This window comes from Cryptomeria japonica, chromosome 4, assembly GCF_030272615.1.
Source record: "Cryptomeria japonica chromosome 4, Sugi_1.0, whole genome shotgun sequence".
NCBI classification, from domain to species: Eukaryota; Viridiplantae; Streptophyta; class Pinopsida; order Cupressales; family Cupressaceae; genus Cryptomeria; species Cryptomeria japonica.
In genome coordinates this window covers 309285336-309310884 of record NC_081408.1, presented here as the reverse complement: position 1 = coordinate 309310884, position 25549 = coordinate 309285336, and the positions used below count along the sequence as shown (strand labels likewise).

Below are 25549 nucleotides of genomic sequence, written 5' to 3'. Positions count from 1 at the left end.
CATGGTTATAACAGAGTCTAGACACCGTCAGAGTGCCTAGAAAGACCGAAGGACGAAGATCGCAATTGATTTGAGTGGATTTGGACAACTTTCTATTTTTGAAAAGTTTGCTTTTTTTGCCTTTTCCTATTTTTTAGGAAGTTTCGTTTTTGGCACTTTAAGCATGATCTCCGACTTGGCTATTTTTAGAAAGTTTTTCCTATTTTTTAGGGATGCTTGCTTTTTTTATTTTTGGAAGGGGGATCTAGTGTTTGCATTGTCGACTCTAAGTTACATTGAAAATGATTGAGAATTCCTTCAAAATTCAAGTTTGTCTGAAAAAGCTAAATTCCTAAATTTTAGGGATCATGAGGAACTCAAGGGATGATTTGTTGAAATATGTAGCTAGAATCCGATTCTAGTTTAAGTTATTTATGTAATTATGGGCGGCAACATGTAATTTGTGTAACTTGTAAAGCATTTAGGTCAGACCCTAAATGGGTGAACCCCTTGTGCAATTATGTAACTTGTAATTAGGGCTGACCTATGTGTAACTTGTAATTAGGGCCAACCTATATGTAACTTGTAATTAAAGATCTGATCCTATTCTTGGTGCCAAAACTAAAAGGCTGACTATGATCTATTGGAGGCATTAATTCATATATATACAAGATGATTTGTGATCATTCTAACATCAACACAATCAGCGAATTTCCTATCTCTGCAATCAGCAAATCACCGAGGGTTCCTGAATCTGTCTAAAGGCTGGCGAACTTGTATTCCAAGCTGAGCGAACATCCTTCAGTGCTGCCGAATGAGTTACAGTGACAACGATCTACATTTGAAGGATTGTCAAGGTCATAGCATTTCAGATAAGTCTACCCTAGCATGGGAATGCTGTAATTGTGCTGCTGTGTTTGATCTAATATAAACTGAGATAATTGTTGCTGGGGTTTTTCACCTCCAAGAGGGAGGTTTTCCCAGGGTACTACTGTGTTATGTGTATTGCGTATATTGTTTTATGTTCTTTGTTATCAGTCTGATCATAAAATCAACATGGTATCAGAGCGGGTTCCTTCTATAAAGCCTAACAGCTTGAAGGTAGATCCCGTATCCTTTTTGCAGACCGAGAGATCAGAGCAGTGTCCAAACTTCAAACTAAATTCACACTCATGTGGCGAGGGTATTTATGAAGTGCTTATAGATAAGAATGGATTCTGAGTGATGGCGAGGGCCGAAGGCCATGCAACCATCATCAGATGATTCAGTGTGATCTAAGTGGATGGTTATGTTGAAAACTAACTTATAAAGAGTTAAGTATATTTTTGATTTTTTCATGCTATTATCAATTCATTGGAGAGCGAATCATGTATGATAGTCTTAAACTATTGGTAACCTCTCTCGAATGTTTTTAGGACGGAGATTGCATTCTAGGGTGGATGAGCTTTATACATCTTGTGGGAAAGTCACGTAGGCTGAAGAATGGAGATGGAGCTTGCTGCCATGAGACTAAGTTGGTGGCTGAAGATGTTTTCTCAGAAAAAGAAGGCTATAACATTCAGAGGGAGCTTGTTAGGCTCAGAGGGAGCCAGTTTCTTTCAGCTTCAGAGGAAGACTCATCTTTTGTGTAATAGTTTTCGTTCCACCCTCTGCGAGTAGGCATGGTGGATCCACCCTCTGCAAGTAGGCATGGTGGTGATGCGTTCTTCTCTGGGAGAAGTTTGAGGTGAAAGCCCTCGTTCCACCCTCTGCGAGTAGGCATGGTGGTCCCACCCTCTACGAGTAGGTGTGGTGGGTATCATGGAAGAAATTCCATGATGAGTTCGTTCACCCTCTGGGAGTAGCTATGGTGAACGTATCATGTGTTTCATCCATGGTAGTAGCCTCTATGTGACTTGATTATTCATAAAATCCTCTCTAGCTAAGAGGGAGTGTTGAAATATGTAGCTAGAATCGGATTCTAGTTTAAGTTATTTATGTAATTATGGGCGGCAACATGTAATTTGTGTAACTTGTAAAGCATTTAGGTCTGACCCTAAATGGGTGAGCCCCTCGTGCAATTATGTAACTTGTAATTAGGGCCGACCTATATGTAACTTGTAATTAAAGGTCTGATCCTATTCTTGGCGCCAAAACTACAAGGCCGACTATGATCTATTGGAGGCATTAATTCATATATATACAATCATTCTAACATCAACACAATCAGCGAATTTCCTATCTCTGCAATCAGCAAATCACCAAGGGTTCTTGAATTTGTCTAAAGGCTAGCGAACTTGTATTCCAAGCTGAGTGAACATCCTTCAGTGTTGCCGAATGAAGTTACACTGATAGCGATCTGAATTTGAAGGATTGTCAAGGTCATAGCATTTCAGATAAGTCTGCCCTAGCATGGGAATGTTGTAATTGTGCTACTGTGTTTGATCTAATATGAATTGAGATAATTGTTGCTGGGTTTTTCACCTCAAAGAGGGAGGTTTTCCCAGGGTACTACTGTGTTATGTGTATTGCGTTTATTGTTTTATGTTCTTTGTTATTAGTCTGATCATAAAATCAACATGATTGAAGTATGGTTTTCAAATTTCAAGGCAATCCGAGGAGTATTGTTCAAGTTATGAAGATTCGAAGTTTTGATCTCATGGTACGTGGATTTCTTGAGGTCTGCTCTCCTTGGTTCCTAAACATCATGAAGTCCGCCTTAGGTTATGAAGCAATGTGGCATGAAGTAAGTAAAGTCTGCCCTCCTAAGATCATGAATTTGACAAAGTCCGCCCTATCAAGAGGTTGAGTGCACAAACACAAGGAAGTCCTCCCTCCTTGGTCACATAAAGAACAAAGTCTGCCTTCATGAAGCTTAAGATCAGTAAAGTCCGCCATGAGTTTTGGTGCACAACCTTGGTGAAGTCCATCCTAGGGAAGTGATTACAAGGTACTTGAAACATGTAAAGTCCGCCTTGGAGGTGTTGAGAAAAGAATCAAGTGAAGTTTACCTTGAGGATGAAGAAATATGGCTAAGTCAAGGGGCATGAACTCAGCAAAGTCCGCCCAAAGACATGAATTTTGGTGCCTAAGTCTCTCTAAGTCCGCCCAATCTGCAAGGTGATGGTGCATGGGCTAAGCAAAATTTGCCCTAGAAGACATCGCATCATGAAGGTGATGGGTCATGACTTGAGCAAAGTCCGCCCAAGAGAAGAGTAATGGTGCAGCACATCATTAAAGTCCGCCCTACCTCGCAACTTGAGGTTACTAAGTGCTACCAAGTCTGCCCTACATCAGCACATCATGGTTCCTAATCCTAACTCAAGGAAAGGCTGCCCTATCCTAGTTGAAGTGGAAACTAACTCAAGCAAAGTCCACCCAAGTTTGGAGAACAAAATCAGTCAAGGGTACTTGCTAAAATGGAAGAGAAGAAGTGATGTCAGCAAAGATTCACCATCCAAGTTCGAACTAAGGAAGAATAGAAAGTTTAAAAAAAAAAAGAGAATATTGCGGATCAACTTCGAGCCACAACTGGAAAGGATTTAGAAAGCTGCATTGTTGAGCTAAGATGAAGAGTTCAAACTTGATAGAGATGACAAGTCAACTAAAGATCAAATTGGAAACTTTCTTTGCAGATTCGAAGGACTGAGATCTAAATAGAAACAAATTTTAAAGAGATTTTTGAGTTTCTTAATTGAGAATTCAAACTCTAACACAAATACCTTCTTCATTCTTCATTTCTTCATTTGAATTTCAAACTTTCTGGAGCAAGTGGAGAGAGTTTCTAAGAAGTTTTATGCAGGCGAAGGACATTTTGAGAGAATTTTTAAAGAGTTTTGCAGGTTGAAAGAAGATTTCAAGAAAATTTCAAGTATAAGTCTGAGTTTTCAACCATTTTTCACGAGTTTGCACGTTGATTGATTGGGGGGCAAATTCATTGATTTTCTGAGTTAAACTTCTGATTTTACCTCCTTGGCAGCTTCTTTTCCCTTCTTCCTCATTCTTCCAAAGGTGAAAATGGATTCTATGCGCAGAGTATTGGGTTCTCAACCTGGTTTTTCTTCAAAGTTTTAAAAAGAAAGAATGAATCCAACAGATTTTCCTTCTTTTCTTTCTCATTTTCTGCCTTGTGAGCAAGTCAGTATGATCTCAATCAAGTTGTCTTGGACTTAGTTCTGATTTTCAATTGAAATCAGACATGCAGCTTCCTGAGTTTGGTTATAATCAAGGGATTTTCTTGAGATTTTCAAAATATCCAAGTGCTGAAAAATCCCCTTTAAAGTGCTTAGTGTGGGAGAAAGAGTAAAATTGTGATACACTTGGCTGCTAACCTTCGAAATTCACGCTCAAAGTGAGGACTCTAACTTAATTTCTTTTGGTTTTGTAGGTTTTGGATGAGAGCTAAGGCGGGATCATCACAGAAAGCACAAATGGAGTTTCAAGCCAAATTCATAATTGAAGATAAGTCCACGAGCAAGGTTCATCCAAGCATAGAGATGGCCAAAATTTGGCTAAGTATGGGAAAAACTATTTTATAGGAAAAATTCCAAATTCCTCCATTATGGCGAAGGCATAGAGGAGTTCTTCTCCAAATTCAAGGCACTCGAAAGAATTTCAAGATATCAAGAAAGAAGGGTTCTCAGACTTGGTGAAGATATGAAAAAATTAAATAAATTTCCTCTCCTTAAGAATTAAAGACAAGCGCCCAATCAAAATTGATGGTGACAAGCAGAAACAAATTTCCATACTTAGACAATTTCTTGACACATTGGAGAATTCAGAGAGGACATCCAACACGTTGAGGTGGTGCCTCGTCATCTTCCAACCAATCAGATTGTTCCAAGTCAACATGTTCAGGTTCAATGAACCTGACTTATCCACATAAGCTTCTAGAGGGCACACTTCACAATGCAACAACCTTCTATTTTTATTGTTGGTTCATATTTAGAAAGAAGAATAGGTGTCCCCAAATGTAATCTTCTCATTGGTCGAGGGTAGTTAGTTTTAGGAAACCCTAATTAGGGTTTTGATCTTTCAATCTGGGCCCTTGATCACTGTTCAATCTCGTCCATTCAAAATTTCTGGACTCCTATATAAGGTTGCCTCCTCTCATTTGGAGAATGTGGTGAGGTTTTTTTGAAATATTGTTTCAAGGAGGTCATTTTTGGATAATACATTGCTTGTGTGCTTTCTCTTAAGGCCTTGTAATCTCTTTTATTTGAATGATTAGCAAGGTTTTCAATTTCCTCAACACAATAGTTTAGATTTTATTTCATGTTGTTTGATTGAATGCAAGATTTGATACGTATTGATTTGTGGTGTATCTCTGCTCATACTTTTGATGGACAGATGATTTTTGTTCATTGTGTAAAGTTAGTATGAGCTTTCCTTTGTGTATGCTTAACTTCCGATCATAAGCGCATCCCTTGAAGATTGCATCCACTTTGTGTAGTTGTCCTAAGTGAGGCGAAGCAAAGTGTGGTTATTGAGATCACCTAATCAATACTGTCTCTTGAATTCCTAGGAATAGATTAGAATTTCTAAACTCTCGTCTCTTTTTCTAGTTTTCCATGATCCAAGTACCAAATGATAGAGCTTCATTGTCTAAACCTTCATTGTGAATTGAACAATTCAAGTGTAAGTCCCTTTGTGTATTACTAGCAAATCACAACGCCCATTGAGCTTATCCACACGTCAAGACCTGACAAAAGAAACCTTGGAATCGCCATATGATCTTCTTGCAATCTTTGCATACGCGGTGATTTTTCAAGAGAGGAAAAATTCTCTTTGGGCACTTTATTCTAATGTTTGGTAGATGATAAAACAAACACCAACAGGTACTTGAGTGGGAAGAGTAGCAGGCTATACCCTAATTATCATCATTCGAAAATAAAAAGGACACATTAAAATCCCCCCACTGGCCTTGCCCAACCACCCCACACACACAGAGGATACTAAATCATAAAGACACATAAAAAAAATCCAAGTGTGTAGGGATAATAAATCAGAAAGACACATTAATATTTTTAATGCATCTTTTTGATTTAGTATCCTTATATACTTGTAAAAATGTGAGTATACATATATATATTAAAAAAAATCCTACATATATCTTTATACATTGCCATCCCTTAGCCATCCCCCTAGAAAGTGTTGATGGTGTTTTGATGCACTATTGAACATAGAATAAAGTATTGAATACTCTATCCTCTCTTGAGTAAAAACTCTCAAATGCTAAAGATTCGCATAAGGATCACTTGAGATGACTTCAAGGTTCTTTTATGTCAAGTCTTGACTTGTTGGATAGCTTCAATGGTGTATGATGTGATTTTGTTGGTATCACAAGGTGGACTTATGTTGAATGCTTGAATGCTCGAATGATGCTGGAACGTGGAATCCACTTGACTTGATTAAAAAAAGGAAAAAAGGATAAGGGTTGAGAAGGCTAGTCTAACTCTAAGAATGTAAGAGCAATGGATGATCTTTGATGAAACTCTAAGTCTTGCTTTGACATGCAACGAACATCTCCACAAGGCTAGTACAATCTTCAAAGGATAGCTTTGTGATTTTCAAATCATCACCACAAGCATAGACACCATCAAGTTGATGCATATCAATGAAGAAGCAATAATTGAAGTCAAGCTTTAGCTGAATGATTCCAGTTGACCATGCAAGGCACTTTACCATCGACAAAGTTTTAGTAGTATGGATATACGAATTTCACCATTGATCATACAAATTTCTTCCATTCATCTAATTATCAATATCCAACATGAAGACCCAACAAGAAATCATATAATTGTAGAAGAAACAACACATTCCACCATAACTTCAATGAAAAGGAAGTTTATTTACAACTTTGGTAACAATTTCTGTCTTCTCTTCCTATTCTACTCTAGCTACTAACTGTTCTTGAACTACTAACTATCCACTATTCGCTATTCACTATTAACCTTACAAATGAAGAAGTGGAGTCTTATATAGTGCTCTCCTTACAATTCATTAGCTCAGATTGATTTGAGATCAATGGCCAAGATTACAAGATAGAAACCCTATTGCAAAGCATTTAATGCTTGACCAATGACAAAATTACATTTGATGGGGCACGTCTTTTCTAGAAAATTCAATCAATAGATGATGACGGATGGTACATCAAACTCTGTGCCCATGTGGTAGTTATCTTATTTTTTGAATTGGCTAGATACATTGAACCCGAACGCCTTATCTTGATTAGATGTGATTGGATGAGTGATGACTAGGCGCCACCTTAGCTTGCTCGATCTCTATAACTCATCACAAGTTGTAATTGAATAAGGCATATCTCTTGATACTCAACTTTTGCAAGTGCTTGATGTGTTGATGACTTTGCTTTTGCCTTGATGTTAATAGTTGCTCTTCATCGTGCCTTGAAGTGCATTAGACCCTATCATTGCCTTGGATGCCTTGTTCTTGGCTTGGACGTGATGTGATACAATATCTTCCTTCTTGATGAGAGCTCTCCTTGCTCTTCGATAACCAATACTTGTTGACTATGCCAAGACATTTATCTAGATTGTTGTTGTCAACTGCTATCGTGTTGTCACGACTTTTGTATATCATGTTCGTGAATTGAGGTATGTGAAATGCTTCGCTGATTGCTTCCTTGGAGAGATAAGCTATCCCTCTCCCACTTGGTGTGGTAATCACTTTTCTATTGGGATCATAATGTCTTGCACACTCAATGATGAGCTTGTTGCATTGCACTGCTAAAGGGAAGCCGACTGCCTTGACAATGCCACTTTCAATCATCGCTCTTGCGCATCTTGTTGGTTTGGTGGTGTAAAGCGTGCCTTGAAATTTCTTCATGTCAATGCGTCCATGGTTGGTGTCGCCTATAGTGCCCCAATATGATGTGGTCCTTGACTACACAGACGTTCTTCGAGTCTTCCTTGATAAGCGCTTGTCGCGATCCCACCATTATGCACCTGTGAGAAATTGGCTAAGTTAGTGTCACGTAATGGCATTTGCTTGCGAATATGTAATTGATTATCTAGGCATGAAAACCTTAATGAAAATCTTGTCATTCTAAGTTACGCCTTCAACGATTGATTGAACATAATCATCTAAAGCTAACAACTATCCTTTCAAAAATTCTAAGATGACCATAGTGACATAAAGAAAGACATTGCAATCAAGACAATGCAATAATCGAATGAGACAAACCACATCCACCTAAGACGCAATCTGATCAAAAGATGTTCGAACAAACTTATTTCAGACCCGAGATTACTGATATACTGATCTAATCACTTATTTTGATCAAACGCAGTGATCAAAATAGATGAAACTTCACTGCCATTGAACAAACAGTGCTGTCCACTCTATACGAATTCACTGTCTTCCTTTTTTTTCTGATTAAGATCTCTGATAATCAACAACCTATTAGGGGAGTTTTATTAATAAAGTTAATTTCACTACCCCAATGATGACCTGCAGTCACACTCAAATATGAATTACTGTATGTTATGATCAGATTTGGACATATTAATCATTTGAGTATCACTGTACAACTCACCAACTTTGCTGATCTGAAATAAATAATATCACCACTCTTGACAGAAGGACTCGCTAATGATAAGGCATTTTGTCTTAATGATTTGATGAGATCGAATCTGCCTCTATGTTCAGTATGAATAGCCGCGTCCTGAATGAGAATTGCCTTCCTCTACAAATCTATCACTGAAAATCGCCTTTGTTAAATTCGTTGTATATGGAGATGAATGCGCTGTGCAATATTGGTGCCAAAATCACTTGTGCGTACAAAGTTTGAACAGCATCAACACCCTCCTACAGATGTGAATCGCAGATCATACAACTTGGGAATTCGCTGATATCAATCTGCCAATGTCAAATTGAAGTTGCTAATGTCAAAGAGTTGCAGCGTGTATAAGAGATTCGATGCCATGAACATAATCACCAGAAAATGAAATTACTGTGTTCTGAGGTGAATTCGCTGTGACAAATAAAATGACATTTATTAGATCACCTTCCTCAATTCGTTGAAGGCAGATTCCCTAATAATGAAATTAGTTTGCAGGACAAATATGGTGACATTTACAACAAGATCGCATGAGCTAAAGATGAATCGCTATTGCCTGGTGATTTCTTTGATCGATTCACAAGCATATAAGCAACGTTGATTACAATTTGATCAAATGGAATGATCAAATCAAAAGTTATGATCGTTTATAAAAAAAATGAGTACCTCATCACAGCTGTTGGAGAACTTCATTCAATGTGTTGATATTGATTTTAAATGAGAGGCATCATTTTTTAAATGCACTTCATCAGAACATCGAGCTTTGCTCCTTAAATCATATCATCTTATAATTGATTGATGAAAATACGATTGATTGATTCTCTTGTGTAAGATTTCGATTTCATAAATCGAACCACTTTAGTGCAATTGATACCACATCGTTGAATACAATCCTTCATCTTCATCGAGTTTGCAAAGCTTACCATATTTAAATGTCCCTTAGCATTGTGATAGCACTGACCTGCCTTAAATTGAATGATATACATCGAACTTAACAGCACCAGAGGCATTGATTTTAAATGCTTGCATTCACGTGATCACTCTTATTTAATGTCTTCTTTGAATTTTGAACTCGCTTTTGAATATGGCATAGTGATTTCATCATGGGAGCTCGTGTTGTGGCGACGTCATTGAGTGCTTACGCCTATCCCTTAGTTTGCTGTGTCAATTTGATAAGTTGAATCGTTGAACGCTCACGTTGCATAGTTCACCACCTTTGTTAAATATCCTTAAATCGATCACCATTTAAGATGCTTCGAAAATCACTTAGTTCAAAACTTTATGGGTTTGCCGCTTTGCACTTTGTGAGCCCCGCATCAAACTCAAACACCAAATGTGTCTCATTAAATGTTTCTTCATCGACTCTTTGAGTTGTGATGTGAAGGATACGTCATGTAATACAAGTGTGGGGATAGTGTTCGTGAAGCGCTCGCAAATCACAATCATCTCTTGATTCATCGCGCTGACTCAACGACTTGCATTGTGTGGAGCCTCCTCGTTTGATTTCCATACCTTATATGCTTCTTCATTCTACGTTCATGACGTGACTTCCTCTTTGTTGCAATCAATATTGATCAAAGCTTTACGCGTGACATGTGCGCAAGTAAGGCATGACGAGTGCAAAGCTAACGCTTTATGTGAGAGATTTGCACGATGTATATAAAAATCAATGATACGCGCGAGAGCTTCGTATGACGAGTGCGAAAGCAACGCATGACGAGTGCGAAAGCAATGTGCGAAGGCAATGTGCGAAGGCAATGCATGACAAATGCGAAAGCTAAGTGCGGAAGCAATGCGCGAAGGCAATGCGTGACAAGTGCGAAAGCAATGCGCAACATGTGCTTCTCCATGCCTTAGTCAAATTTATTGATTTTTCAATTTTCTAAATTTTTGAATTTTTGAATTTTTTTTTATATTTTCTAATTTTTTGATTTTTTTGTTTGAAATTTTGATTTTTTGAATTTATTTGCATTTTTGAATTTAAAGACTCTAAATTTATACTATGCTAAACTAAGACATCCTATTCTACAACTACTAGAGCGAAAGAGAGGGGTCCCCATTTTTAATGGGGCGATGTGTGATTTGGTACCACCTTGTCCATGAAATCTGTGGAATATAGGCGTAAACCCTTGATTTTCTTAATTACTTGTTGTTGAACTTTATTCCTTTTGTTGATTTTCATGAAGATATTTTTATTTTTTGCAATGCAACTAATTCTTTTTCTGTGAGTATTTGCATCTCTACCATGTGCTATGGTTATTTGTTATGGTAGATGCATATTGCAATTGATATTAGAGATAAAATCCTTAGGAACTTCTATATGTTCACACATGCTGGCATTGTTAAATGATATATGGTAGTTGGAACTTTGGCAAAGCTTTTATGTTTCTTCTCATTTAAAAGCCTGACAAAATTTCTCTGGTAATTTTTTTTTTTTGATAAGTTAATGTGGTACCATAGGGCCACACTCGAATATTAATATCAAAAAAGTTTATACATTGCAGACCTTGATTAGGCAAAAAGATAGAGCAGAGATCCCCTTCACAGAGCGAGCCAACATAACAAAACCGGTTCAACATTAACGATTAACGGACGAATTTTGGAGTCCAAAATACTAGTTATAGACCCATGCCCAACTACTATACTAGCATGCTGAAACTACAAAAAATACCATTGCAGCCAAAAACATTGCGTGGATTCCAAACATTGCCCAGCCTTGTCACCCTTCGTTTCATCCTCGACATCCTCAACCAAAGAGAATGCCCATCTGATGTCCGCGACTGGCACCCCTTCAATGCAACCCTTGAGGAAGTTAATGCTTGTCTTGGCCTTTCTCCTCCTTGCCGTGACATCCATGTCCACACCCTAGACAAGTACTTGCAGCGGGTCATTGTCTCCTTGCCCAAGCTTGATCCGCATATTTTCGTTCAGAATTAAGCCTTGTCTCGAGATAACCCTTTGGAGATATCCTTTCAGCCTGCTGCACCATTGTTTCCATAGCGCTTCGCCATAAGCACCTCCACCATTCTCTTCAACTCCCTAGCTTGTAGGAGCATAGCCACAAATATGGATGCTACAACTGAGTTGATGTGGTAGCATCCATTCTCGCACAAGTATTTGTACTCGAACACCATTCAAAGTGAAAGCAAAACCACCCTAGCTCGCGACTTGAAGACTTCCATTAGTCGCCTTTGCAAGATGTCTCCAAAAATGCCATCCACCTCTTCTTTACTAGCAAGCAAGTACTAGTGTACATTCTTACCTACCACTTGTTACAATGCGGCGATAGCCACTTGCATTCGGTTTAAAAAAGCCACCTCATATCAAGTGAATTAATGCCTACATACCCTTCTAACTTTGTAATGCTCCCACATAATTCGAAGCCGTCTTGATCTGAAAGTTCATGTGTGTGATGATGCTTAAGGGTGGTTTAGGTGGCACCTGAGTGTGCCGATCTTCCATTGAAGTGACTGTCTAGACCTCTGTTGTCAAAGCAACCATAGACTCGGCAGTGTCTCCCACGATGTCATTGCCCTCACAATACACATGCAATACCGTGAACTCATTGTATTGTTTGATCTCCTCCAACTTTGATGCAACCTCTTCATTAATTTCCAATATGGCATTTTTCCAGTATGGATAACATTCACCACAATCTAAGAATCACCCTCTAGGTGGATTTTATCACATTGGATAATTCTTTGTAATGTCCCCTACCTGATCTATTTCAATATATTAAAATTGATTGTTATTCTTCAATTAGTTATTATCAAGTGCTTATCTATTTTCCTCATTAGATGATTAATCTCATTATTCATAGTTCTTAATATAGATATCAAACCTTGCTACTACTTCAGTTTTAAAGGGAGAAGGGTTTACGTATGTTACCAAAGTGCTTAGAGACCAACTACAATAGGTTCCCTCAAAGTTTACAGATCCAAGCCCTTACCTATCTTGGGTCTATACCCTCAAGGCTTATGGGTCACTGATCCCCACCCTATCTTGGGACTTAATCTATTGCTTGGATTTAGACTGCCCCTCTTTGGAACATCTCATTCCCATCTTCTTAAATACGGACAGTAATAACATGATTTAGACTAAGTTTTAATTTTTCTTATGTATTATGAATATATATGTTATGTGAAATTATGTATGACTGTCATACATATTGCAGTCCATATTAAAATTACTATCAATTCCACAAAAGAACAATATTGGGCTTCATATATTAAGCATACTTATTAAACACATTCCATGCATACCACCAAGAACAAGGATGTTACTTCCTGTAACTTAATAGCAGTTCCCAGACAAACCCTTTCACTATTAACACCCTTTGAAAGTGTGCAACTCTTCATTATTTCTGCCCTTCGAAAGAGACAAACCACTGTAATGTCCCTACTAGTTAGAGATCACTCCCCTGTAAAACAGATTGTTAGAATACAACAAATATATATATATATATATAACTAGTCTAATTTGCAATTAAACTTCAATTACTTAATTAACACTAATCTCAATTCTTATTTAATAAAAAGGATACGAGTGCAGTACTGGGACATGTCCTTAGGCGGTTGTGAAGCTCGCCTTCTTGGAACCCATCTTGGTTCCAAGCCATACCAGGAAATCGAAGGTTAAATCGATTCCTATCTTGGGTGTAATTTCTTACACCCAAGCCATACCAGGAAATCGAAGGTTAATCCGATTCCTGTCTTGGATGTAATTTCTTACACCCAAGCCATACCAAGGAAGACCATCATATATGATCAATTCTTTGCCTTGGATGATGCATCTCATCATCCAAGTCTACCAGAGAGGAACAGCCAGATCCGTTTCTTCTTGGATGACCCTTTGTCACCCAAGCCATAACATATATGCATATATATATTTAGTATATACTGCCTACTAGGGATTATCATAATCCCTTCATTAGGCTAAGGGAATTTCCTCCCAATAGCCTCCATCATATAGCTACATCATTCATATTACCATCTACAATTCATTATTATTTTTCATTCCATAATCTACATTTACATATTCCAATATTAACATGTATTCGGTAACATATATTCAAAAACTATTCATTATCATATATTCACAAATATTCATTAACATATTTTCAGAACTATGCATTAACATATATCTAGAACTATTCATTAACTATATTAAAAATATTCATTACTATATATGTGTGTGTGTGGCACACACGTCCACACACATATATATACTCTGTGAATTGTGGACCTCACTTACCTGTCGCAGTCCGCAGCCTGCTGTTGCCCCTTTTTTTTTTTTTTTTTGTTTCTTTAAACAAATTCCATGCATACCACCAAGAACAAGGATGTTATTGCCTTTAACTTAATAGCAGTTCTGATCTGATCTGATCCATAGTGATGTTACTGGATGCTTTGATTCCTTTTTCTTTATATCTCTCAATGTGAGGGAGAGGTCATACCTCTCCATCATGTATGCCCTTTAGCAAGAGACAAACCCTTTCACCATTAACACCCTTTAAAAGTGTGCAACTCTTCATTATTTCTGCCCTTTGAAAGGGACACAGCCTTTCATAATCAGACCTGCACTTATTTAAATCAGATCAGGTTCTCTTCTCCCTTTTATATCTTATTGTTGAGGGAGTCACAACTTTTCCTTCCATGTCTTTTAACCATTCATTAACTTAATTAAATTTTAATTAATTATATTTAATTATATTCTTTATATTACAATTTAATTTTTAATATTTTAATTTCATTATTATTATTTATTATGAAATTCCATTTCAAAGTGGGGACATTACATTCGTCTTGCTCATAGGCCTAATAAGGCTGCATGGAACTCTGTTTCGTTGTTCATTGCTAACCCTATTCTACCTCTGAAAGTTCGCAATACCCATCCCTTGTGGTTCCTTACTACACATCTGGGTCCGATAGGCTTTGGGTAGCCCCGAGCAGCCCTGTCAAAATTAACCTTGATCCATCGACATCAGGTGGATTCTGCTTAATGTCCTTTTGCACATTCGAAGACAGATTACCCTATCTGACCCCATAAACGGGGGGATTTCTCTGGCAAAGTTATTACAATATAGAGGTCAAGCTAAAACTCAACAACGTAGAATTTTGGCTGCATTCCTTGCGACTCTGCAGAATTTTTACTTCAAAAAATACTTTCATATCCCTTTTCTACCACTGACCTTAACTCCATTAATTTATTAATTAAGAGTGTTTTTCAACAGAAAATTTAAAAATATATATACACACACATATTAAAATAAAATATAAAATATATAATAATAAAATCAAATTCAAATCCTGGTGCCAACCTTGGGTCCATGGGTCCTAAATAGGCCAGGTATATTTTCAAGTTTGAGCATCCGAATCCTCATTTTTCTGACATTCAGTTTTGAGTTCCACTTTAAGTGTGCATTTAGGGACGATATCCCCTTGACTGCAAACCATTGAGGTTAGGACGAAAACCCCATACCTCTCACTTGGCAATTCTATAAGTGATTGTAGTTTGCACTGATTGGTAACTTGTTCAAATTTATATGGTTTTTTTTGGGGGGTGCTAGAGGATAATCAGTTAGATTGTGCTCATTAAGTCTCAACACTGTTGGGTGTGCCATCTATGAGGCATCAACTAGTATTTGAGGTGTGGTGCCGACAATTGTGATTTCTATTCATTAAGGAGAGGGATTGCCTTAGCTGTGGGATAAGAGTTCATTGATCGCTGTAGTATATAGACCATTCTTAACAAATCTGGAGCGAAGTTAACAGTACAACTAACCCCAAATCCACTGCCATCTTCACACCCTGATGCTGTTTCGGAAATCAAACTGGAGCTGGGCACTAGCATTGAGGAGAATTTGGGATCATGTCCAGACACCTAACCCCAGATCCAGCCGTACAACACACTCATACCAGCTGTACCAACATTTATTGAAGCAGTATAGGTCTGAAATAGCATTCTGGATGGCTGTACATGTTGGAGGATTAGTTCCAGGTTTAGGCTTGCATATGCCATCAGCAGGTGGACAAAAAAAATATTAAATTTGCTTTCTTGAAGTCTGCAGCAGCCATATAGTCGCTGTACCAGTCATTTACCAGTCGTACCAATCAAGTGCAGGGCCATAAAATTTAGATTTTACAAATAAATTTAGATTTGCATATTGGTGAATGCATTTGTTCATCATAAATACCACTTTTTTTATCTTTTAAAATGTAAACAGCAGTTTCAATAAATAGATTCAGTATTTAAGAGTTTGCGCATTGATGTTGATTTAGATGAGTTCATTTTGATTATCTAGGGTTTGTATTAGATAATGAGATTTGATTCAGATTTGGCATATGTGGTTGTGACATTGCATTTAAGGGTTCAAAAATTAATTCTAGATAGCTATTCAAAGCTTTCCATTCTTGTTCCAGTTGATTTCAGTTTTCAAAATTCAGGAAAAATAAAAATAAAAATTAGAAGATTGTAAAACCCCTGATTGGGGACATTACATTGGTATTAGAGCCATCAATCCTGCTAGCATATGGGTGCAATTAATGAATGCATGTAGTTGAGTCAAAGAGACTTGAGATCTTTAGAAAGGGAAAGGAAAAAGGTGGAATTAGCACAAATAGAAATTAGTGTTGGAATAGGAGGCAAAGTTGAGAGAAATATGGTAGATCAGGGAGATAAACTTGGTATTTTCATCCAGAAAGAGGAGTAAATAAATTAGTTGCTCATCTAGATGATGCAACAAATGTAGAATTTGAATGCCACTTTGGATTCCACTAGGTATACAAAGAATTTCACAAGTGAAGTGTAATGTCTCCATGTTTACGCCATCTTGTTCTACAAGTGTTGGCTAGTTTTTCGGGGTTTTCCTTAAGTTCCTTAAGTTCCTAGGTCTGTGGGAAGTGTAATGTTCTTGGAGAGCTCATGTTACGATTCCTTGGTTTTTGACAATAGTTTGGGTGTTGGTGAAAACACTCTTTGTAGCATTTTAGGTTTTTCTAGATCTTTCTAGGTTTTGGGTTTGTTCTCTTTAGTCCTTAGAAAACACTGCTATCTATATTAAGTACTCATCTTACATTGCTCTTTTTGGGGTTTTTGTGTTTGTTCTCAGTCCTCAAAGAACACTGCTATTCATAGTAATTTCTCATTTGGCACCGATAGTTCTGGGTTTTTCTGGGTTTGTTCTCACTAGTCCTTGGAGAACACTGGTATTTATATTAAGTGCCCACGTTGGCACCAATTATCATCTTTCAGTATCAGTTATGTTTCAACATGATCAACTTTTTGTTTTCAATGTCTTGGCAAGTTTTTGTAAGGTGATGGATATTTTTTTAATATTTGCACTAAAGTAACAAAGTGATATTTAATTATTCACTTTAGTGTTTGAATATTACAATGTTGTGTTTTGACCCCTGAATTGGATGCCTTGGTGTGTGGGGGGAAGACATGTTGATGGCCTAAGTGACACAGTGCAATACAGGCTAAGTATTTCTACCTAACCTCTCTTGAAAGAAACAACTTGTAGAATCTTATGACTTCTCGAGGTCTTGAGAGTCGGGTCACAACGATATTGTGTAGCTAGGTGGTCAATGAGGTCTATTTGTTCAAGGGGCATGTTGGTTTTACGATCGACAAACTAAGAACATGTTTAAACCTACTCCTATTTTAACTGGGTTTTAAAAGAAACGAAAAAAGATAGATCAGGGATGCAAGAAAGTGAATGATTAATACCAAACTTTCATCAATTAAATTTACCAAATCCAGAGATAGAAATGTAAAACAATTTTACCATTAACATTTAGATCAATTAACAATCCAATTTGAATTATTGATGATGTAAGATTCTATGGGATACTTCCAGAAATAGATGCATTCACCAAAACTAAACAACATTTCTTCAACAACTGCTTTTCTTCATTAATTCTTCAAAATGGGATGAATACCAACATAAATTCATTGATATCTCAAGCAGAGAAACGAGAATTGCCTGGACTCACCCAAACTCGGCGAGTTTGGGTCAGAGTCATGCCTCCCGAGTCTGTAGAGCTCGGACTTGGACTCGGACTCGGCCAAGTCCAGGAGGAAAAATCGCCAGACTCGTCAGGTTGGCGAGTTTGGCCTAAAATCGCTAAACTCGGCGAGTCTAGTGCCTGAAACTCGGCCGCCAGTTGGGTTAAATAAAATGACAAGAAAAAAGCATTTAAAAAGTTTTTTTAAAATGAATGATCTCGTCTTTGTTCACTACAACCTTCGCCTGAGAATGAGAAAAACAGGGAGCACGCAAGGGGCGGTGCCCCTTGACCCCACCTTGGGGGCGCTGCCCCCAAACCCCCGTCGAAAAATATGGGGGGAAACTGCGTCGATAGAAGTAGGGAAAATTTAACCTCAGAGTCTGACACTGATTGGATCGACCAAGTAGATATAGAGGTTGAGACTGTAGCCATGGCAGAGGAGGAGCAGAGAGAACGAGCAGAGACAGGAGATTCAGAGGCATATAGTGACACAGATGTTCCTAATGTTGGTGAGCATGGCATGGTGTCACGGGGAGCGGCTATGGCTGTTGAATCATCCAAGACCTGCCTTAGATGCCTTCGCAGGGGGCCGGGGCTGGGGCCGGAGGGTGCAGGCTCCTCTGAGCCATAGGCATGTAGTTGTATTTACCTTTGGTATTTGTATGGAACATTTGATGATGATCATATGATGACATGGATTTTTTATTCCATGAGTTTTGTAATATTGTATACATTTTACAATATTTATATATCTATGTTTGTTATTTCTTTTAGCTACAATTTGCGTTTATGCTTATGTGATTGATGTATATTTGTGTATGTAATCAAATGAGCCGAGTTTGATGATGTTATTGTGTCTTTAAGGTGTATTCAATAAAGGGTGCATGAAACAAGTTTTAAATCTTTAAAAATCTCTAAATTTCTTGAGTTTTTCACTTTCCTGAGTCCAGCCGAGTTTGAAGCCGAGTCCGAGTCCGGGTCGGCCTTGCCGAGCCGAGTCCGAGTCCCATTTCTTTGTCTCAAAGTTTACAACTTCAGAATTTTATCTACCTATCTAGGAATGCGAGAAAATGCTTGGAAAAATAAATTATGCCAAGACATCGAACCAAACTTCAACCTTCGAACTCTTGAAAAGAGTTTGAATTTTACATTTATAGGCAATTGTATGAAAAGAGAGGGAAGAATTCCTTCCTAAAACTAGTTTACAGGTTGTGGTCAACATGCAAGCTGCCATGCCCTTGACATCTCATTTTAGCATTAACAATTCAAATTTGGAAGATGTGTGTCAACAATACTTCAGTTTGAACAAAGGAAACATGACGCCACCAGGAAGGAAACTCTAGTTCATACTAGAAATGTGGATATTGTGCCTTGCATGCTTAGGAGAACTCAAGCTGAAAGCAGAAACCTGCACTAGTGTTTGATGAGGGGGGTAGGGTACTGAGGTATCCTGAGCAACCGATCTTTTTCCCCTTCTCTACGAGTCATTCTAATTGCTATTTTTGCAGGAATCACTTTTGCCAATGGGTTTGCGTGCAAACCAAATGTTACCCTTGCACTTGCTGCCTTAGCCAAATATTTAGAATGTTTCAGTTTGTCTTTTAATTGTGACATGAGATCTGGCAGTGGCTTGTCCTGTATTTCTTCCTCAAGTTTCTTCTCCCCTTTACCTTTGGTCCTCTGTCTTTTACATTCTCTTGTGGGAGAAGTTTCAGATGGGTCCTTTGACTTCAGTTTAACCCTATTAGGAGGATTGGCAACTTGCTTAGACTTTCGTAAGAGATTGCATTGCATTAAAGATAATAAAGGAATGTGGATATATAAATAAAATTTATGGTGCACTCTCTAACACATCAAGGGCATTGTACCCTTGGAGGCTGTGTAGCGGTTATTCCCTTTGGTGTGACTGATAATGGTCACCTCGTGATGTAGATTTGGATGAGTTGGCTGCCTCAGGTCTATCTAGGCCATGTTCCTATCAATGACTTTCTTTGAGATTGTGTCTATTGGCACATCTTCTTTTGGAGACCATTTAATTGGGCTAAGAGGTCTACCAGCCATCTTCTTCTGTTCATACACAAGATCAAGAATTTCCCCATCATCTGAGAATTTCTTGGGAATATCATCCCTAAGCCCATAGCTTGGCATCTGATATGTTATTAATTTGCAGTATCTTCTCTGTTTGATTTCAAAATCATCCTGCAAATTAGCCCAAAAGTCTTCTAGGGCATGCTTATGGTCAGAGAAAGTGTTAGACATTATTCCTTTTAACTTTTCAGCAGGATCAAAGTTATCTTTGGCATCAAATGTTTTGAGATTCAATGCCTGTAGCTCATCTATTGCTGTCCTTGCCACCTGTAGTGAGTGGCATTCATAATATCCCAACTTGAAAGGGAATGTGACCCTTGGCTTGTGCTTGGTAGTGAGGATTGCATGTACCTTGGTTTTCCTAGTGAAGTAGAGATGGTGCTTTATGGAATCCAAAAAATCTAATGTAGGTAGACTTGGGAAATTGGATGAACCAATATCCCCATCCTTTGATTAGATCCATAGTATCCTTTGACATTCCATATCTAGTGCCCCCTGTTAGCTGGTTAATGATGGCATGCAGGAATGCATCATTTAGTCTCTTGACATGGATTTCAATTGCCTTATGCTCCAATTTGGGAATAGAAATCCATACTTTATTCATCCCAGGTCCTCCTCTGATTCCTTCTATAGGCAAGACAGGGAAGTTCCCCATTTTGGCTGGTAGGTAAACCACTGAAGAGGTCATATAAAACTTCTTTGTCTCCTCCACATTGATCAATTGCTTATGATTGTTATTTTAGACTACCTTTCCCAATCAATGTGATCCTTCTCCTTGAAAATAGTATGGATATAATGGAACATCTAGGTGTGGACTACTCCTTGCTCATTGCTTTGTTTAGCATGGTGATCAAATCTGCCACTTCAGGGATAAATTCTGACCTTTGCAACTTGGTGTGAATTTTGGCCACTGACTTCCTCTCTATTTTCAGCTAGTGTCTATTCAAATGCCTAACATTATTGGTCTCGTCTTTCTCAAAGGTTATTTGAGCCATATTCTCAGAGATCATGATCATTTGTTGGTATGGAGGCAGATTAAAGGTCAAGGAGATGATCTTAGGGGTGAGGTCTACTACGATTGTGCCATTGGGATCAATGCATTTTCTCTTTGGTCATATTGTTGGGCAAAGCTGAGGATCAATTGAGGACTCCGGATTGCCATAGGAAAATTTGTTACATGTGCCAAGTCTGAATTGGCGGTCTTCTAGTACTTGGAGGAAGCATTATCTCCAAAGATGTCTTTTTTGAGGGCCTCAATGTCTATATGTTAATCTCTGCATTTGTAATGTTTTGAACCTCAAAATTGAACTTTGATGCTTTCTGCATATCTTGGAACTTATACTTCATTGTAGGGGGGATTTTGTCAACTTTGGAAGCCTTTCCTTTCTTTGTGACTTGAGAAATATCTTGTGTCGCTTCTACAACAATATCCTCTTCCTGAGACAATGAAGACACCTATAGGGTCAAAGGCTATTGTTATATACCAAGAAAAACCATTAAAATCTATTAACTTGGTGTTCACTATCATTTCTAATCAATTGTGCAATTTTGGGTTTTGGGAGACAAGAGGTTCAAGGACCGGTATTGCATGTGGATCAAGGTTCTTGGGATCTGGTTGAAAGATCCTTGCGGGACCCAAAATCCCGCAAAGATAGTCTCTTCTTGCATATATCTTACTCGAGAAGCAAGTCTTTAGAGGGTTAAGGTTTGAAGGTTTTATTTGTGAATCCCTTCGGGACTCAAAGTTTTGCAGGGATGCATTGAAGTTTGTTGTGTTTTGCCTCGGAAACCGGTTCTTAGGTAGTTGATGGTTTTAAGGTTAGATCCTTGTATCCCTTCAAGACTTGAAGTCCTGTAGGCTGTAAGGATGTACTATGAAAGTTCATGTTTTAATTTGTAAAATGGATTGTTGGGAGCCTTAGGGTTTTTCAGTCTAAGTTCCTAGATCCCTTTGGGACCTAAGTCACACAAGGATGCTCTTTTGAATGAATTACTTCAGATGTTGGGTTCACGGAAGACTTATGGTTCTTGGGGTTTTATCCTTAGATCCCTTTGGGACTAAAAGTTCCGCATGGATGTTTTGTGTGTGAGTTAAATGCATCTTAAAGAGTTTAAAGCTCTTGCAGGGCTCAAAGTCCCGAGGAGAGAGCACTAAAATGATCCAAAGTGTGGAAGGGGTGTTCTTTAGGCTTTTCATACTTATCCATTTTGACATTTAGGTCACAATTCTTCTGGTTTTCATGTCAATTCTATGGGTAATGTGGGGTCCGAACTCCCACGAGGCAAATTTTTAGGTACTAGTGCCAATTCTAAGCTAGGGCACATACATTTCAGCAAGAGGTCCAATTTATTGACTAAGCTATGAGCAAGAAGCAAATCAAAGTAAACCTAAATAGGAAAAGCAGGAAACAAACAGAAACAATGAGCAAAACATTAAACAATGATTAAAATAGGAGAGTGTGGGAAGCAAGCAAGAAACCCTACTTGCTGTCAGAGCTCGAAAACATGAAGGAAACACACAATGATGATGTGCACGAAAGACATCAAGAGTGGAAGAGGAAGCAACTAGGGCATGGGAAGTCGATGTTTGTAATCTCCAAAGCCCGAGGTTTTTAGAATTTGATCACCTCTAAGCTTTTTGGTCTCTATCGAATGCAAAGTGATCAAAATGCAAAACAAAATCTGTTAAATGGTATTGTTTTCCAATTTGTCAGATCACCATTAATGCAGTAGATGAGATTGGGGTTGCAAAAAAGACCAAGTGTTCAAACAGAGTCCAAACATCCATCCTTTCCTAGAAACCCCAAAATCTTGAAAGAGCTAGCCACTAGGAGTGGGGGGCAGGAACCTAGGACGGACAATGATCTTAGGATAAAAATCCTAAGATTCTTGTGGGTCTCCTAGTCCCACAAGGTCGACAAAGAAAAACAAGAAAAAGGTCAAAAGGGAGGAACTTCGGAACAAGGGAAAATTTAGGACAAAGTCCTAAGAGCCTCTTCGCCCCAAAATCTCGAAGAGAAGGCAAGGAAAAAAAGAAGGAAAGAGCAGAGAAGCGGGGCTTTGGGGTTAGCAAGGATCTTAGGGCAGAGTCCTAAGATCCCTGTGGGATGCAAAATCCCGTAGGGCAACAAAGGAGAAGCAGAAAACAAAGGAAACGAAAGAAAGGAAATGCAATGAAAAAGAAAGAGGAAAGGAAAAAAGGAACAAAAAGACAGAGGGGGACCCCACTTTAGCCAGCAAAACATGGGGGTGTGTATGTAGGGCATAACAAGACTTAAGTTGTTTAAAACATATTGAGAGCTTTTTGAGGGAAAATAAAATATTTGAATTTCAAAAGTGCTTTAATTCCCTCCAAACTCTATAAATTGGAGTTTTGTCTCTCATTTCTTCATTTAGAGTTTGCACACATAGAGATGATGTTGGAATGAGCTTTGGAATTTTTCTTGGTGTTGTAGAGGATGTAAACACTCTTCAATCTTGCTAGTTTTGGTGGTGAGAGGCCCACCCTAGCTGGTCTGGTATTTTCATTCATGAAATATGTTGAGTTTCACAGAGTTTTTGGTGATTCAAGGTTTCAGAAAGATGAAATCTTCATGGGTTTTTGATAGCTTTTTGGAATCATATTTTGGTAAATCTTCTGCTTATGGCATTTTTTTTGTGTGTTTGGTTTAAGGTTTTGCAGGCTAAGTTGGGCTGGTCAAACCCTTTATTCAGGGTGGCTGTACACCTCCAATTTTGATGCCCTGGTTGGTGAATTGATCCCATGTTTATGGGTATTGCTCCAAAGTATTTTCCCAGGCTAGGCAAATACTTCCATGTGTTTTTTTGAAGGGTTTCAGGTGTTTCTGGATTTCTAGGTGAAGTCGCCCAGTTTGCAAGCCATCCTGTATCAGAGGTCACATGTATGGACTGTTTGTTGCATCATAAGGTGTTTGGGGTGATGATTTCTGCCATATATGAGGCCGATCAGAAGCTTTGGCCTACTGAAGATCCTTTCTAAGGGTGTTTTGGAAAATCTGGATTGAGTTTGGAGATTTTAATGCCTTGCTGTCCCTGTTACAGGTTTAGGAAGACAGTCTATGCCTTGTGAAGTGTGGTCATATCTGCTTGGGGATTTCATATCTTTCATTGCAGTGGTTTAAAATTTAAACTGCTGCTTGGAAAGTGTATTCCTGTTGGGTGAGCATTAAATAAGTTACCAGTCAAAGCGTTGTGCAGATTTTCATTATTTCAAGACTGTAGCAGCTGTAGCAGACTTCTATCAGTGCTCAGTTCCTATTGCAGGAGTTTTCTGAGCAGATTTCAGACTGGTAGGTGGTAAAAGTGCAAATCTGAGCACTTCAAGAGTGTTGGTTTATGTGTGAGGAGGCCTTATAACCTTGTTGCCGCCTTGGAGACCTTGCAAATTAATCATGGAAGACTGATATATCAGAGCTGATGACTTTCCACTTCCCAGAGTCACTGCAACGGGTTTGAATGGTTGTAATAGCTCGCATTTTCAAGGTATTTTTGTTAGTATTGTTGATTGATGTATGACCCTTTCAAGTTGCAATGAATGATTGAGAAAACTTCTCTTTTTTTAAGAGCTTTATAGTCAGCATATTGCATGAGCAATTGAATAAACATCAAAATCAGAAAATTGCATCGGTAGGGACCCCTTGTTTGCCTTATCAAATGATATAACTATTGCTACAGAAGTGACATCATATCACATGTTGATTGTTGCTAAGTTGTTTGGCAAAACATACCAAAATAAAAATGAAAATTCAGGGGTGTATGCTGCATGAGGTGAGCAATTCAAATTAGAATGGTCTTGCAAATCACACAAATAATAACTGAGTCTCAATTGAGTCAGTAGCTACGTCTTTTCAGCCTACCTTTTCAACTGGAGTGGATTCACCATTGGAAGAAGAGGAGCAAAAAATAGTAACTTATGTCATCAATGCTCTCATGGATGAATACGGGTCCTTGACCCAGATATCAGAAATCATATTTCATTTGCAAACTACTATAATTTTAGATAAAGGAATGGATCAAGAACAGAAAGAAAATTTCCTACACAACAACCCCATAGAGATTTGTAGTAAAGATTGAGCAAGTTGACTCTCCCTGCTTTTGATGGTTCAGGAAAACGTACTACATGTTCTTGGGTCCAAAGTTGGAGACATATCTTTCACTCAGCCCTATATTGGAGGGGGAAGCCATCGAATTTTCAATCGGGCATAGGTCATTAGTGTTGGCATCATCGGTTTATTACAAAAGGGCATAATTATATTGCTAACTATGTTGATTTTGAGTAGAAACTCATGGATAGATTTGATAGGATGGACCCTAAGATACATTTCATGGAGTTGGCCTAGTGGAGATAGCATGACATAGTGGATGATTATGTAGCAAAATTTTAGCAAGTATTAGTTATGGTTCACGATGTGATAGAGAGGAGACTCATTGTCTTAGATGTGGAGGAACTAACCGAACCACTCAAGAATTTGGTCAAGGCTTTTCATCTAGTATTTGTACAGGTGGCCATCAAGAGAATGCTGAATTTGTAGGACTCAATGGGCAAGAACAAAATCTACTTTAAGGTCCCACCAATAGGATGGCATAAAAAGTCTTTTCAAAAGGTCGGTCTTCAACCTAAGGCACTACTACCAAAACCAAGAAAAACTTCAAAAGGAAAAAAATATGCTTTTCATTTAGAGAGCCATGGAGTCAAGGCACAAATGCTTAAGAAAGGGATAGGTACACCACATAGAAGTGGTTTCTGATGAGGATTTTGAGGTAGAAGAACTAGAGCTTGAGGTTGGAGCTATTGAGAGAGCAAGAGGGCATGGAAGGAGGTTTTGTAGGAGGTGCACTTGCCACTCTTTCAAACCCACCTAGGTCTCGTCCTTTTCAAGTATGATCTTGTAGG

At 38.3% G+C, this 25549-nt stretch overlaps 1 protein-coding gene across 7 annotated transcripts in view; it reads left to right on the top strand.

Moving 5' to 3' along the window:
* Positions 1–25549, top strand: part of LOC131054237 (peptide chain release factor 1, mitochondrial) — a 150660-nt gene that overhangs the window by 39143 nt on the left and 85968 nt on the right. The window lies entirely within an intron of this gene.